At 47.2% G+C, this 12,324-nt stretch overlaps 1 protein-coding gene across 1 annotated transcript in view; it reads left to right on the forward strand.

Moving 5' to 3' along the window:
- Positions 1-2,777: 2,777 nt before the first annotated feature.
- Positions 2,778-12,324, forward strand: part of SEC31B (SEC31 homolog B, COPII coat complex component) — a 132,942-nt gene continuing 123,395 nt past the window's right edge. The window contains exon 1 of the mRNA XM_048945344.1: positions 2,778-2,789. The gene's annotated coding sequence lies outside the window, so the exon portion shown is untranslated. The remainder of the gene's footprint in view (positions 2,790-12,324) is intronic.

The raw sequence follows: 12,324 nt of genomic DNA on the forward strand, positions 1-12,324 counted from the left end.
AACAAATCAAATGAGATCAGGAAGGAACCTTAGGTCAATGTTTTTAACCTGGGTTGTTTGTTAAATCTCAGCTCTGCAGTAACAAATACAGCAAGTGCATGTTGCATTGGAAGGTAATTCAGATAATCCTCAGCAACTTTGCAATAAAATCATCACCGCAGAGAACAAGGCTGGAAATGGCTGTTGGGAAGAAACCTTTCTGTGGAAAGTGGAAAGTTTGCGAAGATGGGAATTGGAATTAGAAGAAAAGTCAGATTTCAGCCTCAGCTGTAGTGATTAACTGCCTTAACTCTAGTAATCGTTAATGAGCATCTACATGAGCCAAACCAAATTGGCATTTGCACAGAAGCAAGACAGGTTGCATCCAGCCTGAAGCCGCCCAGAAAGATGGATGTAAGCCATGCAGAGGAGGGGCAGCTCTCACCAAAGCCTTTTTCAGCCTGCTGGATAGGAAAAGAGCTTGAGGACTGCAGCACTTTGGGCCATCAGTGTCAAAGGGAGTTCCTTGGGCACGGCTGTGTGCCCATTTCCATAGCACACGGGAAACTTGGAGCCCCTCTCTTCTCAGAGCCACCTGTCCTGCTGGGTCTGAGAGTGAGCGCAGTCCCTTGGGTCACTCCAGCAATTGCTCCTTGCGATTTAGCAGGTAGATGTTAATCGTGCTGTCCACATCACACAGCCCCTCGCAGATCACCAGCAAGGGCTCTCTAGGCCACCGATGGCCCACAGCCCTGTTTCAGAAGCAACGTGCTATAATAATGTATCCCTAACCATGCTTTATACCAATAAGTAGGCTATAACCCTGTCAAGGTGTGCTGGTGACTCTATAAACCATGAGACCTGAATGGTCAATGGTCGAGTGGTTTAAAGCTGTCACCAGAATACTGAGATAGCCTTATAAGCCTTGTGCTGCATGGCTGGGGATACATTATTCACTATAATATATGGTAAGAAATACCTGTGCAGGGTCTGAAATGAACTGCTCTAGCCACTAGCCAGCATGGCTAGTGATCAGGGAAATCCGTCAGCATTTTTGTGTGCAATGGAAGGCAAAAAGACAGAGTCACCGAGGAGGGGAAGTCGCCTTCTCTGTGCAAAGAAATTGGGTTTTCTGCAGGGGATGGAGGATGAGCACAATCACAGCCCGAGAGCACAGACAGAGCCCCTCATTGGCGGTCGATGCCCAGGGCTGGAGGCCTTCAGGACCCATGCAGGCCCACGTTCTGCAGCCACGAGCTCCATCATACGGTGTGCTTTGTTCATCCAGCTGGCATGAACTGTGGCGATTTTGCTTTCTTCCTAGCTGAGCAGCCCATAACCAGCCCAGCTGGCTGGTGGTGGGTCAGGGTGCGCTGGGGCCTTTTCCAGTCTTCCTATTAAGTATTGTATAGTACAGTATAGTATAGCAATCAATATCTTTTATGGCATATTTTATTTGCTGAGCTCCGAGAACTTGATGAAGAGGTTCAGTAGTATTCCCATCCTATTGCTGGGGAAATCGAGGCAAAGTGCACTGTCCCCCAAGATCATCAAACCAGAGGACAAGTCATTAGTTCTTGGAAACTAACAAAACTTCAGGGTCTTTCTTAGAGACCAGAATTTTAATGGACAGCTTTGCAATTAAAATCAGGGAAGGAGCTTGTGCCAGCTCATGCACCACCACTGCAGAGCCCTCTCCTGCCATGCTGTCAGCAATATGTGCAGCAACTGATGTTTATCACTGATGAAAAGTGGCCTCTGACGCTCAGCTAAGCCTCGTATTTAAGACCCTCTGTAAGTAGAAGGCTTAGAGAAAGCAAAGGTGGGCTTTCTCTGTGATGCCCTGTAACAATTCATGGCCATCATCTGTCTCCTGTATGCATGCGCTATGGATCATACTGGGATGAGCTGTTTCACCTACCATGAATTTCTTTCCCAGTCTGCTCTTCTGTTTTTGGAGAAATAACATGGACTCAGCTCAGAGCTGCTCAGCGAAGGCACATGGCCAGGCTAGGTGCAAGAATGTACAATTGCAGGATAAGGGAGGAGGGGGAGGCAGGAGTAGGTCTGGGGGATGCTCCAGATCAAATGGCAGCACATGGAGGAGTGAGAAGGGCTTCGAAGAGGCTCTGGAGAGGTTTAGGACTAAAGAAGCCTCTGTCACCTACAGCCTTGGCAGATCAAAGGTTTTCCCATCTTGACAGCCTATGCTGCTCCAGCTGTAGGAGACAAAGTCCCTGAGAGCACGCCCATGTGAGTGCCCTTTAGGGGCGGGGGAGAAACGAGGAGAGCTTGGGGGATTTCATTAGGAGATGGGAGGGGAGGGAGGAAAGCCCTCGTCCTGAACAATAGGCAGAGCTCAGATCGCCTGGAGGGCTTGGCTGGTTTGTTTTATTTATTGCATAGACATACGTATGTATACATACATACGTGTATATATGCACATGGACATATGCATTGTTTCTTCTTCCATTTGTTTGTTGCCTTTTATCAGGCATGGACCAGGAGCATTGCTTCCCATCGCAGCGGCTGGCAGACAATAGGGCTGCCGGGGATGTGCTGAGAACCGGTACAGGGAGAGGGCATGGGCTGCTGGGATCAGTAGCTGGGAAACCAGGGATGGGCTGGAGGAATCCGGGGGTGTGAGCATGGGCTGGCCGTCCCCGCACCCCCCTTGTTATGTTAAGAGCTCGTCCACCAAGCAGGAGCCATGCGGCGCAGGGGGAGCAGAGGGACGGCTCTGAATGCGGCCGCCCCGGCATCCTTCTGTTCTCCATATGGGGACATTGTCTGGCCTCAGGCCGGCAGCCCCCTCCCTCCTCGTCGCCTCTCCTCTCCCCACTGTGCGCACGTCAAATGTTGGTTTCCCTTTTGATTAAAACCCTCGGAGCGGCCAGCGGGGTGACGGGCACCAGGAATTTGTGAAAGATGGAGGAGGAGGAGAAACAAGTTTGTGTTTGCCGAGCGGAAGCTGCTTCCCTCCATCCCCCCTCCCTCGACTTCCCTCCCACCTCCTCTGGGCTGACTGTGGCTGGGGGCCAAGCAGACATGAGCATACAGGGTGCTGTGGAGGGCAGGTGCCCCGAAGAATCTTCCCCAGCCCGGACCTGCTGCCCTGGGTGCAAGGTGCTGCATCCATCCATACCCCCACCGTAGATCAAGATGCTGCTCACAAAGGGTTTCCCTGCAACACCCACCTTATGCAGCCCCACTGTACTGCAATGGGTAAGCCGGTGGACTCCTGAATGAACAGGGGCTCTCTGTCTCCCTTTTCCAGCTCTTGGCTCTTAGTTCCTAGGTTTTCAGTCTGTTTTGGATAAAATAAAGAAGCTCTCAAACTTTAAAGTCCGTGCTTTGCTGGTTTCCTGTGTCATTGCCCGCCAGAAAGTTGTGCAAACCACATTGGAGAGTCTCTTCTCTAGCGATTTTTTATCTTTGATATTAGTGAAGATAGAACTAATGGCATCGAGCAGTGTAAGGAAGAGGAAGATTAAACAAAATCTATCCTCTGCAAAAACAAAACAATCAATAGAGCATTATCCTGCCGCGGTGCCTTTCAACTTGCTTTGATTTGTGAACTCCCAGAAAAGCTCCTGCAAAGGCTCAGCACCCCAGCAGGCAGCTCCCAAACTGCTGGAGAGCACTGCTGAAATCGCTTTTCCCACCCTCCTCACAGCAAGTCCCTGTTCTGCCAGGGATCTGCAGACCACAGGCTGAAAAATGGCATCTGCCAGGATGCGAGTTCAATATTTAATATAGCGGAGCTTACTATTGTTCTTGTGATATCCTCAGAGCTCTTACCTGGAGAACCCATTTTGTCACCTTTGAAGCTCACACTTCTGGTCTCACACTTCGTCACTCTGCTCTCGTCTTCTGAGCCTATCTGCTGCGGCAGAGAAGTACCGACTGCCTCTGTTCACCACAGAGGGGGAATGCGACAGATTATAAATGGTTGGGAAATTTCTGGATGCATAGATTTTCTTGTAGGAAAAATAATAATAATAATTTTTTTCTTTAAAGATACATTATTTTTTCCCCAATAATTGTAAGAAGAAATTGTAATTCAAGCTGAAAACCAATTCATGGTTTTATTCTCTTTTGTTCTGTATTTTTTGTTCTGCTTTGTGTTCTCGCTTTTGTTTTTAAATCCCTTTGGCTTTAGAGAAGTATTCCTTTTGGAAGAGAAAAGCACTTTTTATAAACATTGTTACAGTGTAGGAAAGGTGGGAAAATAGGACAAAAGAGAGTTTGGTATTTAAGGTACAAAATATTTTCTTTCTAGGCCATGTGCTGACACTGAAAATGTGGTTATATGAAGAACTGAAATATCCAAGGCAAGAAGTTAAAACAACTACAAGACTTCAAAAATTCCTTTTCATGAGAAAAAAAAATATGTAAATATAGAAGCACCTATGCCTGAAACCGGGACATTCAGAAATATTGCAAAAAATGTCACAACAGCAAGGCTGTGTTTTTCCCAAGTTGTTCTACAGACCTTTAAAGATGCTGCTTCATGAAATAACGAGTGGTTCATTCACCAACCCATCAGCTTGGGAAATATATGCAACACGAATTCATTTGTTTCCAGCTAATTGCACTTTCATTTCCTCCTCCTGTCTGTGCAAGGCGATGTAGGCTGGGGCTTGGAGCGGTGCCTCCCAGGCAGTGCTGCATGCACTGCTCTCGGTGTGCAGAGCCCTCACGGCGGTACCCAGCCCAGCCGGGGGGTGCAGCCTCTCCCTTCGCTTGGGCAAAAAACATTTGGGACCCATAGGTTTGGAGAGAGGTGGGACTGGCAGTCCTCTCTCATGTTTTATTCCTGGCTTCTGCCATTGGCGTGCTGTACTGTTGTAGTCAAACAAATGAACTACTCTACATCTTAGTTACCCTGTCTGTAAAATGAAGGTAATAATATTTATCCAGCTGGGATGCTGCAAGGAGTAATTAATGTGTAGGAATCACTTTAAATTCCTCTAACGAAGTGCAAACTGCATTAGTCCCCACAGAAACTGGTAATAGGCTTGTGTCTTCCTTCACTGAAGGTCTGACCTCAATCCCCCTGGGGTAATCTCGAGGAAAAACTCTTCCTCCTATTTGTATTACAGCAGTTTGTAAGGGCCTCTCCCAGGCCAGAATCCCTGTTGTGCTTGGAGCTATATGCTTATACAGTAACATACAGACCATGCCCTAAAAACCTTAAATCTACACTATGAAAATCTAGGAGAAAACAAGCTTTAACCCCTTTTTCAAAGGTAAATAACCAAGGCACAGAGAGGAAACACCTTACCAGCAGTAGGTCACTGAACTGAGACTTTTCAGAAGACCATCACCCCAGATTGACTTTCCAGCTCAAGCTGAGTTCTCACATCACTTGTCTGACATTGCACTTTCCCATTTTGAAGTAGCCAGTGGCAAAGGATTGAGTTCCCCTCTGCTGGGATGGCTCAGAGGGAGCAGAATTTGGGAAGGTCAAAGTTTGCAGAGAGGGAACACCAAGTGGCTGCAGGTAGGGCATGTGGCTGCTGGTCCTGTTCTTCATCTCATGCTCTTTTGGAGATCTGGATGTGTTCTGTGTTCTGATTTCAGTGCTTCCAGGCATCTTTGTGCTGTGGAGAGCAAGAGACCAAGAGAATTCAAGAACTGGTTGATTTGGTTTTGTAAGTCTTCATGCAGGTTTGGGGAAATGCGAATGTGCATCCAAGGGCTTGTTTTAGCATTTGTCCTGCTCTTGTTCTTTGGCTGATCTAACTGTTAATTTCTGACTGGAGTGACATGTCTTGGTCACACTGGGGAAGGCCAAAGGGTGAAACCAGTCTGCTCAGAAGCAAAACCACCCCATGTTCATCTGAGTAAATCTGCAACAGTCCCTGCTCCAGACTGCCAAACCCAGGGAGTATCCTGCATTGCTCCAACATGTATTTTCTATCAGCAAAAATGTGATTCCAGCCCTGTCCTGGATTTTCTTAATCTGTCTGCTGAAAAAAAATCAGTGCTTGTGAAAGAATTAGTGGAATGTGGGTGAGAAATTGTTTTCTTGCTTTGAACAAATTTTTAGAATCCAAAAATATTTTCTATCACAAGTCTTGAACAATTTTACAAGCTCACCATTATAACTCAAGCCAGCCAGCCAGCCAGCCAGCCAGCCAACACCAACCCTTCAAATTAAAACAAACCCAGGAAATATCAGTTAATCTAACTTAACTTGTTTTGAGCAATTTCCTAATTGTTATTTCAGATTTCAGTTTTCTTTTTACTGCACCTGTATATATATATATAAAGCAATAAGCTTTCACACCAATATATTGGATTTTTTCATATTTGGACTCAGGAAACATTCCCAAACTTGATTCCATTCCCCCCCTCCCCCCCAACATTAGAAATCAGTTTCAATTATGTTCTTCCTGAAGGAAAAAAATAGAGCAGAAAAATAAGTGTGTCAGAAAAATTCCTCACCAGAGTCAATGATGGACTTCTGATCCCATTTGCATTCTGTGTTAGCCATGAAACACAGCTCTGTGAAAGATGCATTTCACAGGCTCAGAACTGCCGATGCTTCACAGAAGAGACCTGAAGCAGTGACCTCCTGGCCTGCTGGTCCTCAGGTACATCACTAATATGGCACCTTTACTACTCTCACGCAGACGTCACCAGACCCCCTAGGTGAAGATATTACCATTTGCAATTTCCTTGCTCTCCCAGAGGGTCTTGAGAACTTATCATACAGAGATCCAACAAGCAAGGGGGGTGCACTGATTTCAGTACGCAGAAGGAAAGCTAAAGAGGTATTCCAACAGAATGGGGTGAAGGATAAACGTTGGCATGATGGGAAACTTGGGAAGACAAAGACTGAGACAAAGACTCTGGTGGTATAAATAATTCCCATTCGGTGGATTTTCCAAGGCCATGTTAATGTACACTTATAGAAGAGCTGGTCGTAACCTGTAACATGCCATGGACAATGCCTGTAATCAGCCATGGACTCCTTTGGAGGCAAGCAACCACGTGTTGGAAAGGAGCCACCGAGAGAAAGAGCAGCCTCCCTTGGGAGAGTCTTCCTGAGCAGCTGGCAGCAAAGCAGTACTTCTCAGCTGGCTGCTGCTGCCCATCCTGCACACCTCTTGGGGCCAGGGTCTCTCATCCTCTAGCCAGCGTTTGGACGGAGAATGGGGGCTGTTTACAGGCGGCATCTGAAGATGCTGTTTTGAAGATAGCATGTGCAAGGATGGAAGGATGAGGGGAGGGGGTGGGGGAAGAGGAGAGGTACAGACACAGCACTCCTTGGCAGTGATTTATAGACTGGGTCAGGCACAAATTGACTCGTATGCAAGAAATGTAAATGGAATCGAGACTTTTGATGGAGAAGCTCATTTTCAGACTTAAACGCTTTAGATTAAACACACTCACACACAAATGCTGGCGGGGAGGGTGTTTTATATAATTTACATTACAAATCAATTCATTATCCACAGAGGCAGGTTGCACTGATTTTCAAGGATCGGAGATTTGATGAAGAGGATTCATTTCAAGAAATAAACCTTTTAAATTAACCGCAAGATGAGGGAAATTTCTTTATTTAAAAAATGCGCCAGCCCCTTCTTTGTTTCTTTTATTATTATTAATATTATTTTCCATCCGGCTCTGGGTCATTAAGGAGGGCCCAGAAGTCACAGATTGCCTTTCTGAGGGAGGAGAGCTGAGAACTTCGAATGTCACACATTTTGTCTGGCTCCAAACCCTTCATTTATTGCAACACAATTTGTTACCTGCGGTTGGCTCTGCACACCATTGTGAGGTGTGTGCCAGGACTGGTTTAGCAGGGAATGTCCTCTCCACCTTGAACCAGAGAGGGGGAAAATCCCCTGGGAGAGGAGATGGAAGAACCACGACAGGCAGCCTTCCAGATGCCTCAGAAGCAAAATGCCCACTGAGCTCTGGGAGAAGTCCCTTCCAGCTTTGGCACGGTGTGGAGTTCAGGAAACTCCTAACAAAGGCAGATGGTTCTGTGAGGGCACATTTAAGATGCAAAGATAAAGAAATGGAACTAAAGGAAAACCCAGTACCAAATCAGATATGGGTCCTTACCTCCCATGCTGCTCTAAGGATGTGCAGACCGCAGTGGAGAATAGCCAGGGCTAGAGGCAAAGCAAGAGGAGTGAAGATGATCGAAGGACATTATCCATCTTTCTTGGCAAAGCGTCAGAATGTTGTCTTGAAGGAAAATTCTTTCTTGCTACTTAAGCCATTTGAGTATGACTTTTGTTCTCCTTCAGTCATTCCTGTCTGCAGCTCCCTTGTAACACCCAAGCTGGGATCTCCTGAAACTTGGCTGAAAAAGTAGCATTCCTGCTCCCCAGCATCCCTTCTGGCTGCAGCATGGAGAGAGGCAAAACGAGAGAAGAGCAGACACCTCCAATTTTGTTTGCCAAACTCCTTTTTCAGATACTCCTGCATCAGGAAGGGTCTCTTTCCTATTTGGACAAGAGCTCATCCTGTAGACACACTGTACTCCCAGCTAACAGTCAACCACACATCCTGTACTCCCAGCTAACAACCACTGCAGCTGTGTGGGATGAGCCTGGACTGGGTACTCTTCTCAATGGCCAGGAATGGGCATCTTTGGAGTCTTAGAGCCATTTGCATCCCTCTGAGTCCCAGCAAACCTTTCTGATCCAAAATTCAACATGAAATTTTCTTGAAGACTTCCTTCTTGTGGGAGGGCCCTGGCCACTGATGGGACTGCACAGCCCTGGGACACGTAGGGCAGAAAGTGGCCCCAAATGAAGGTGAGCAGCATCAGGTGAGCAGCAGTTAGCGGGGCTGGAGGGAGCCAGGACACCAGATCTAACGGCTCCGATCTTCTAAAAAAGGCCATGGGATCTTCAGTGACAAAAAATGGCTAAGACCTCCATTTTACATCTCTTCCAAAAAGCAGTCATGCACATTTTCACAGGAGAGCTTTTATTCTCATGCAGATAGGGTAGCCAGTGCTGTGTCCCCTCCCAAGTGCATCCGGATCCGGTCAGTCCGAGCACACAGAACGACGTGAAACATGTTTGACCTTCACAACTTCCCTTTACAGACCAGCAAGCTAAAACCTTGAAGGAATTTTTCTGAGCGAGTTTGTCCAAAGCAACGTTCACCACCTCATTCAATATTTGCCTGCAAAAAAAATGCCAATTATTGAGAGACAGTCCTGGCTGGGCATCAATAGGCAGCCAGGTGTGAGAAGTTGAAGAGAAATACATCTCATTAATGTGGAATTGTTTTTAGGTTAATAATCTTGCGTTAATTTTCCTTTAAAATATTGTCTTTGACCGTTAAACGCTCGCACTGTTATAAAAAGAACGTAATAAATGATCTTGAAGCAAATTCTCCTGCCAAATGTCATAATTTATTTGCATAATTAGCTCTTAATTTTAATTCAATATGCAAATCCACGCTTCCTTTAAATTGCAGCAGCCTGTTTCCCGGCCCTGGCTGCCATGAATTTATTGTGAGGCGGCTGTTTGAAGCCGCAGCTCTGCTGCCTTCTGGGGATGGCGGCGAGGGGGAGGGGGTGCCCACAGCCAACTTGAGTCACTTTTTGTTTGGGTTTTGTTTTGGTTCGCTTCTGATTAAGTTGGACCCCAGCCTGCTTCAGTCCCTGAGCGTCCCCCTCTTTTCCCCAACAAGTCCTATTTCCCTTTGTCTTCCTCCTGCATTCTCTCACTCTTTTCTTCTCCTCTTTGGAGAAGACAATGTTGATCCTCCATGTTCCCTGCCCCTTGCCCCCCCATGAAAGATTTTGGCTCAAGTCAACCTGGCAACTGCTCTGCTCTCCTTCCCCTCTTTGCTCTCTTTCTCCAGCCCATCCTTTGTGTATGCCAGCCCCTTGCTCTATGCCTTTTAAAGATGATGCCTTCCTTCTCCTGTAGCAAAATCAGGGGCAAAAGTGCAGGTCCTTGGCTTTCTATAAGGAAGGCTCTTGGCCTTTGTCCCCCTGGTACAGAGCCTCAGTCAGACAGCTTGGAGAGGTGTCTGGGTGGCTGGGTCCTGCTCTCCTCCATCCTCCCCAGCTGATACAAGCGATGTGACTACACTTGGCATGGTGAGGATGTATGGCACTGCTCCTTGTTGCCAGCTCCAGTAGTCCTGGGGCTGTGGAATACAAATCACTGGAGTTTTAGACACCTTGCTGACCAAGGACGTGGTGAAGTCACTGTCCCTGGAGGTGTTCAGGAAACCTGGAGATGTGGCACTGAGGGATGTGATTAGTGAGTATGGTGTTGGTGAGTTGATGGGCTAGGTGACCTTAGTGGTCTTTCCCAACCTTAATGATTCTGTGATTCTATGATTCTATGGCCATGGCTAATTGATATGCCCCAATTTCTTTTGTGACTGAAGAGCTTCAGATCCCGTTATTGCCCTATGGCACAAGAAGCATAAGAAGGACACACAGATTCCTTCCATTGCATTGTATGGCTCTGGTAGTGGAGTGGGAGAGATGGGTGGTGGAGTAATGTGAGCTTAGGGTTTAGCACACAGGTTAGGGAATTAAGCAAAAAGGACAAATTAGCCTAGACAATAGGAGATCTTTTTCACTGGAAGGAGGCTTGGGGGAGATAGATATAATTAAATGTTGCCTCATCAAAGTGGAGGCAGTGTGCAAGCTGCTCCCCTTTGTAACTCTATCGTGCTCACCTCCCAGGAGGACTGTCCAGGTCGGTTTTCTTCCCTCCCCCAGGAGCGGGACAGCCGGGAAGGGCTGGCAAGGCGGAGGGCTTGGGCTGGGGGCTGCAGGGAGGAGAGGGTGCTGGTGTCTCATTACATCCCTTAGATCTCTGGAGGGGAAAAGAAAAACGAAAAAAAATCCTCAAACCCAATCCACAGGCCTTTGTTAGAAACACTGTCTGAGAAATGATGGGAAGGAAGAAGACAGGAACAGCTCAAATTCAGTCCTTCGATAATTAAAGCTTGCAAAAGAATAAAAGGGGAGGGGGAAAAAAAAAGTTTTCCCTCCTCCCACCTGCTTCCAAAACAGGGTTGCCGTAGCTTCCTGGGAACAAAGGGATGTGGTGAGAATGGGCAGTGAGGAGACTTCTGCTTGATCCCACAAAGCCTGGGAGGGATGAACATGGCCCTGCAGATGGGAGCCCCTCAGCAAAGCCAGAGAAAAATAGAGGGAAATGTGTCTTTCTATCATGCTGCTCATCGGAGCAGGGATCTGACTTTCTGGTCCGAAGAATATTTGGCATTCATTTCCATTCCAAAACCGAGCAGAAAGAAAACAAACACCTGTATTTTCTGCTAAGCAAAACAAAGGAGGGGGAAATTCAGCCACTGCACAGCCCACAGTCCCTTCTTCATGCTCTGGCTGATCACAATCTCTTAGAAAAATATGCAGAATAAGCATGCTTTCTTCTTTAAAAGCTGTGTCCATCCAAACATGGCCTTCTCCTCCTTGCCTGTTCTATGTTACTATTTGCTGCAGGTGAGATTTCAGCTGATTTCCAGAGTCGTGGAGCGCAGTGCTTTTCTTGGTCAGAACAGCATTTTCATGAGCAGGAATGCCTCTACCTGGCCAAGTAAGGGAGAGCAATCCCAAACAGAGGACTGCCAAGAGGACACTCACCCACAGTGGTTTGTCTTGGCCTCCTCACAGCCACGAGTGGGCAGGTCTGGGGCTCACCAGGCAAAGTCCTTCCTTGAGGGAACCACCAGGCTGCACCGTGAATGAAAACCATCTGTGTGGGTAGGAGCACATGGGATCTCTCAGCTGGAGGAATGGGGAGGTGGGTTGGCATTGGAGATCACCAAGATTTCCAGTTCAACCACAAACACTTCCCTTCTCCAGCTGGAACATTCAGTCTCTTGGCTGAGGGTTAGCAATGGGATTGATATTGGTTTAATTATTTCCAGATTTTCCCATAGCACTGATCAGTATTCATCAGTCATTCTCCTGAGCCTGCTTCATGCATCCTGGTGGGAGCCATCAAGACCCAATCGTAGGGCTGTGGGCAGAGGGAGCATTGCCCTGTGCTCCTTCTATGGGGATGGAGCTCTGTTAAGATAAAGATACTTAAAGTCTGTTTAAGAGCTCAAGAAACAGAAAATAAAGCAGATACAAAGAGATGACTGTAAAACAGCTGATGTCATGACTCCTGGAGGCTGGTTTTGCAAGGCCAGCATTGGCAGTTTTGCAGTGCTGCTGCAGGATGACACCCAGTGCTGACTCGCACTGGGCTGGAGACAGCAAGGCTCATTTTCTGTCCCTCCCACAGTCCTGCTGGGTGACATGGAGCACATCGCTGACATCTCTAATGGCTTCCTTCCACCTGCTCTGCCCACCAAGTTAACCAAGTTTGA

This window comes from Lagopus muta, chromosome 5 (genome assembly GCF_023343835.1).
Source record: "Lagopus muta isolate bLagMut1 chromosome 5, bLagMut1 primary, whole genome shotgun sequence".
Taxonomy (NCBI): Eukaryota; Metazoa; Chordata; class Aves; order Galliformes; family Phasianidae; genus Lagopus; species Lagopus muta.